Here is a 6,463-nt window from a genome sequence, read left to right on the forward strand (position 1 = left end):
ATTTGGAAATTTCCCAGTCGAAAAGATGAGTTCTTTCTCTCCATCGGAACAGGCCGTTATTGCTCATTACTAAACTTGTTGAAGAGATGAAATATAACAAAGGTATATCTTTTTGATCAGAGGTTGAATCGATCATCAGAAGAAGAATTTGGCAAAAATTGGGATACATTCTGGGAAAATCAAACTTCCATCGAAGAGAAGCAAATGAAAGGCTTTCATCAAAATCTCGTAGAATCGAGAATGAAGTTTTCATTCTGTACATGCCAGATCATTAATTAGTAACTGCATCCAATCTCCAAAAAAATCCCAATTGTTTTCGAACTTTCTCTTTTTGGAATGGAATATTTACGGAATCCCCATGAATAGGATCAAACCTTATTCCATGGTATTTACATGAGATTCCTCTTTCTTATTCTTAAGCAAGTCCCCGAGAGGGCTTAGTTGATCCATGATTTATGTTTCGTCTTTCGTTTCCTTTTCGTTTGTTTCGAGAAATATATCGATCAATTTCTTTTTCAATTGATTTTTTTTCCGATTGAGATGTATGGATCCATGGCCTATGTGTCGAGAGGGATCTTGTTCATGGATTAACGAAAATGTGCAAAAGCTCTATTTGCCTCTGCCATTCTATGAGTCTCTTCCTTTTTACGTATGGCATCGCCACTCCCTTTGGCAGCATGCACTAATTTAGAATAGAATTTGAAAGCCATATTTCGACCCGGATGTTTTCGGGATGCCCCTAATAACCAACGAATGGCAAGTGCTTTTCCTTGTGTGGATCCTATTGAAATGGGAACTTGATGAGTTGATCCGCCTACACGTCTTGCCTTTAGCCTTTGGAGGGAGCTCAAGGCTAATCAAATTCTTGTTCATAAGCACTTACTTACCAAGGACGTTAATATATCTTCAAAACCACATGAGATAGGCACATACATATTTTTCCATCAGTTATAAACGATGGAGCGGGAATATGACTGAAAGATGGTATAGGTCCACAATGGAAAGACTAAATCCAAGTAAGCTTTGTTAGGGAAGTTCCCCGTGGAAGTACTATTTTCTTTGCTGAAAGGATAGCAGTCAAGCCACAAGAGAAGAGATCTTTAACATCGACGCTTCCAAGATACAACCTAAAAGAGTAGGGAGTTCGGTCAGAGACTATAAAAGTACGAAATACTCGTGACTTTCCAGTCTTTTTCTGAAGTTCCTGATAGATTACTGTCAAATAGCTTCTTCTGCCGCTTCATTGTAAGATCCGTATACGAAGGTGTCAGCACTAAGAAAGCAAATCTTACAATAACAATAGATCAGTACTAAGTTAGAAGCAAACTAACCATCAGGCCCTAAGCCAACAAAATGGGATAGTACCGTAAGTGTCATCACTGAATCGGGTACATCTGGCTTGGTGGAAACTAGGTCCGCGTGTCAAAGAAGATCTCCGTTATTGAGTCCCCTCTAAGCAGGCTCAAGATATGGGCAGCGCATATGAGAGGCGATCATTTGCTTCTTAATAGAGTACCAGACTTATCACACGGCTATATAACCAAAGATCAGGTCTCCGACCCTTAGCTACTTTGAAACAAGAATTTCACACTGAAAAGAAAAGCGCTTAACGATGTCATAGTCTGTACACACCTGACTTATCCCTTATTCAGGATTCGTTATTTTATCATACCGAAACGATCCCGAACCTTCAAAAAGTTAAGGGTATGTTTTGTTTCTTGGCACTCTCTTTCTTTGTTGTGCCAACCTAAAAAGAGAGAGGGATACTGAGCTTGACTTGAAAACAAACAACTCTGCCCCCCCTATCACAACAAAACAAGGCGGATAGGGGACTTTTTGCCTTCCTTAAGTCCAGGATACAAAAACAATTCCTCCCCACTAAAAAGAGCGATTGAGAGTGGATTTCTGGTTCGATAGTGTCGAGAAGGTATTAGCCCCTTACTCACCTCTTCAATCATACTTAGAAAAAGGCAAGAATCACCTCTATGTAAAGACGGAGATCCTATCCTAGGGCATTGGATGAGCATCAGAGCCATCGAGGAGTGGCAAGCACCTACCAAGGTGAGTGAGCTAAGATCGTTTTTAGGCTCGTGAACTATTACCGAAGATTCATGGTAAGTTACTCGAAGAGGTCTGCTCAACTAAAAATCTCCTAAACTAAAGAGGACTACGGACCGATCATGGCATTTTCACTGATCGGAAAAGTGTCAAAGAGCTTTGAGGACAACAAGCAGCAGTGATTGATGACTCGCTATTGCAGTTGCCAGATTACACTAAAGCCCATTTGAAGTACACACGGATGCGTCAGACTATGCCATAGGCGTGTGCTAGTACAATAAGGTAACCCAGTAGCATATGAGAGCCGAAAGCTCAATGAGACCGAAAGGCGTGGTCCAAGAGAAGGCCTTTTCTTGCTTCGTTAGCGCCCCTTACCCTAAACAAAAGGTTTTTCATAAAGGTAGCTTGTCTACGCCTTTTAAAAACCTTACTCTTACTACTAATAATAATGAAGGGGCTTCTTCTGAAAATATCCTATCAATTTGGGGCTTAAAGCTTTTTGTTATAGGGTGCGCTGGTTTTGGAACCTATACAAGGGGTTTTTCCTTTCAAATGACAACAGCCCTCCTTCCTGCTGCGAGGGCGTTGCACCGAAACCAAACCGCTCCCCCGCCCGATCAAGTACCTGTTGCTTTGCTGGTAGGCCCACTTAGGTTAGGGGGCATTGTCCCTCAGTTCTTACCAACCTCCGGTGTGTAATTGACATGTTGCTAGCTTCAACTCGGTGGAATAAGAATCATTGATTCCCGGAGCTGTCTATTTCTTATTCATTCAGAGCGTTCGGCCGGTGCTCCTTTCTCAAACCAGAACAACTCTGAACGTTAGGGAAGCCCACGGAGCGGGAAGACCACCTGAGCGAACCGACCGAAGGGACTTGACTTATTCGAACCGAACGATAGCGGCTTCAAACTCAGCCTATCACGAGTAGCGTCGCTGCTTGATCGGCCGGGAGGAGCATCTCAAAGTATGGGGCAAAGGATCAAGCGCTTTGACTTTGTCTCCCGGGATCCACCACGGGTTGGGTTTGAGAGGCGTGTGATGGGTGACTATCCAGCACGGTTCGGACTTGTTAGGTAAAAAAATAAGAACACTTTGATCTGATCGTGATGGAGAGTATATGAACCTAAGGTTCCAGGACTATATGATAGAACATGGAATAACATCCTAACTCTCAATCCCTAGTACACCTCAACGAAATGGTGTATCGAAAGAAGAAATAGGATTATGTTGTACATTGTTTGGTCTACGATGAGCTTTGTTCAACTTCCTAACTCATTTTGGGGATATGCAGTGGAGATTGCAGTTTATATTTTGAGTCTTTCTGAAACACCTTTTGAGTTTTGGAGAGGTCGTAAATGTAGTTTATGTCACTTCAGGATTTGGGGATGTCCAGTACATGTGTTAATGACAAATCCAAAGAAGTTAGAACCTCATTCAAGAGTATGCTTATTTGTAGGCTACCCCAAGAGAACGAGAGATGAGTACTTCTTTGATCTAAAAGAGAATAAAGTGTTTGTAACGAGAAATGCTACTTTTTTAGAAGAATACCAAATGAAGGATCACAAACCCCGAAGCAAAATAGTATCAAGTGAAATTTTCAATTAAATTATTAAGATTTCAACAAAAGTTATTGAAGAGGCTAGTACATCAATAAAGTTGTTGATGTCGATTCATCTAGTCAAGCACATCCATATTAAGAGTTGAGATTATCTCGATGTAGTGAGAGGGTTATGAACCTATCTATTCACTACATGGGTTTCATAAAAGCCCAAGACATCATATCTGATGCTGGGGTTGAGGATCCACTGTCTTACAAGCAAGCAATGTAAGATATTGACATAGATGAATAGATTAAACCCATGAATCTAGAAATGGAGTCTATGTATTTCAATTCTGTCTAGAAACTTGTAGATCAACCTGATGAGATAAAACCTATAGGTTGCAAATGGATCTACAAGAGAAAAAATGGTGTAGATGGAAAGATATAAACCTTAAGGCTAGGTTGGTGGCAAAGGGTTATACCCAAGTTGAGGGAGTGAACTATGAAAAAAGTTTCTCATCTGTTGTCATGCTAAAGTCTATTCAGAATGTCTCATCCGTTGCCACATATTATGACTATGAGATATGAAAAATAGACGTCAAGACTACCTTTTTGAATGGTAATATTGAAGAGACCATCTACATGAATCAATTAGCGAGATTCATTGAATAAGGTCAAGAGTAAAAGGCTTGCAAGCTTAATCGATCCATATATAGATTGAAACAAGCATCTCGATCTTGGAATATAAGATTTAATATTGTGATTAAGTCTTATGGCTTTGACCAGACTATTAATGAACCTTGTGTTACAAGAAAATCATCGACAGTTCAGTATCTTTCCTAGTGTTGTAAGTGAATGATATCCTACTCATTGAGAATGGTGTAGGTTTACTGACAGATGTAAAGAAATGGCTAGCCATCCAGTTCCAAATGAAAGATTTGGGTGAGGCACAGATTGTTCTAGGGATCCAAATCATTAGGGATTATAAGAACAAAGCACTAACCTTGTCTCAAGCATCGTATATTGACAAGATGCTTGTCAAATATTTGATGCACAATTCTAATAAGGGTTTATTACCTTCTAAGCATGGAATTGTATTGTCCAAAAAATAGTGTCCTAAGACTCCTCAAGAGATTGAGGAAGTGAAACGAATTCTCTATGCATCAGTTGTTGGCAGCCTTGTTGGTATTGATGTCCTAAATCTAGTGTATCTCATGGTTTGTATTTTTGTTAACACAAATTATTTATCTAATAAAATTAAAGGTGATTTATTTGACATTTAGACAACATTAATTCAATCCAATAAACTAAGATCCAATGTTATATGATTTCACTTGAACAATATGTGGTTGACATACAAGTGCTTTATGTTCAAGCAATATTCTAAATGGCCTGCAATAAATGTATGAAGGTTGGGTGTCTTATCCTGGTAACACTGCGGATACGATCCACTTTTTAATTATTACATTAGATGTAAGTGTTACAAATAATATGAACCATAACGTTCATGTAAAGACATATGAGTAGAGGTATTCTGTATAAAGAAGTTTATACATAGACCAGACCATGAAATAATTAGTTTCTCTTTATAACACCGTTAATGAAGAAACCAATGTTTCACTAAGATGACCATAGGATATTTTACCTTAATCCTGAGTGAGTTGTGAACTCCTATTTATGATGACAGTCCTTTGATCTGTATGGGTGAGAGTGGCCATGATAGTCGACTCAATAAGTCTACCATTTTAAGGATTTGTCTGATCAAGGAGCTAGGAACACAACTACACAAGATAAAAAATCACTCCTTCCCATCCCTTGAGAAAGTAGATAAATTACTCTCTTAATAGTTGGTTCCAGGTCTTGAACAATGAGACCTCAGCCTCTCACTGGCCCGAGAGATGTTAGTTTATAGTTGAATTATAAACTATTTGTTCATTAGAGGAATCACTAGTACTTAAGGAGTTAGATGTAATTGCAGGGGTAAAACGATATTTTGACCCAGTTGTAGTTATGAGTACTTGTGAAGGGTCATCGCTCTGTTGATTGGTTATATTCATGGACACAAAAATATATCTACAATGCGAAGAATGCAGCTATCGGTCTTTAATGGAGTGATCGGTAGTTAATGAATATTGATTTATTGGGTTAAAAGAGTTTAATCAATTAATCTCATATAATTAGAGCTTCTAATATGTAGGTTCATATGGTCCCCTTGTTAGCTCACTAAAGAATAGTAATGAGGAATGATTTAAATTGTTCAAATCAAATGAGAGATTTTTATATAAATGAGATTAATATATAATGGTTAATTATAGACATGATCTATAATCCAAATTATGTAAGAGATATATATTTGAATAAGATTCAAATATTAGATTTATATGAATTTGATTAATTAAAAGATGTATACATATAAATATATGATATTTATATGCTAATTAACTCCATATAAATATGATTTAATTGATTAATTAATGGTTAATTAATTGATTAAGAAATAATGGAGATTGGAAGTTAGTATAAATGTATGATATTTATGATAATTAATTAAATGTATATTAAATAGGATTTAATATATAGTCATTTAACTAATGTGCCAATTGTTAGGGTTGATGCCCTAAATCTCGTAGGGTCCTACAGTTTGTAAACATTGACAAACTCTTTATGTGATTAATAAAATATATGATATTTTATTCACTTTGTCTATAAAATATTTGATATTTTAGTTGCATTAACCACAAACCAATAAACTAACATCCAAGGTTATCATTGTAATTTAAACATGTATGTGGAGACATACAGGTGGATCATGTATAAGTGATAACCTAAATGGTCTATAGTAGATGGATAAGGCTGGATACTTTA

This window comes from Benincasa hispida, chromosome 6, assembly GCF_009727055.1.
Source record: "Benincasa hispida cultivar B227 chromosome 6, ASM972705v1, whole genome shotgun sequence".
NCBI classification, from domain to species: Eukaryota; Viridiplantae; Streptophyta; class Magnoliopsida; order Cucurbitales; family Cucurbitaceae; genus Benincasa; species Benincasa hispida.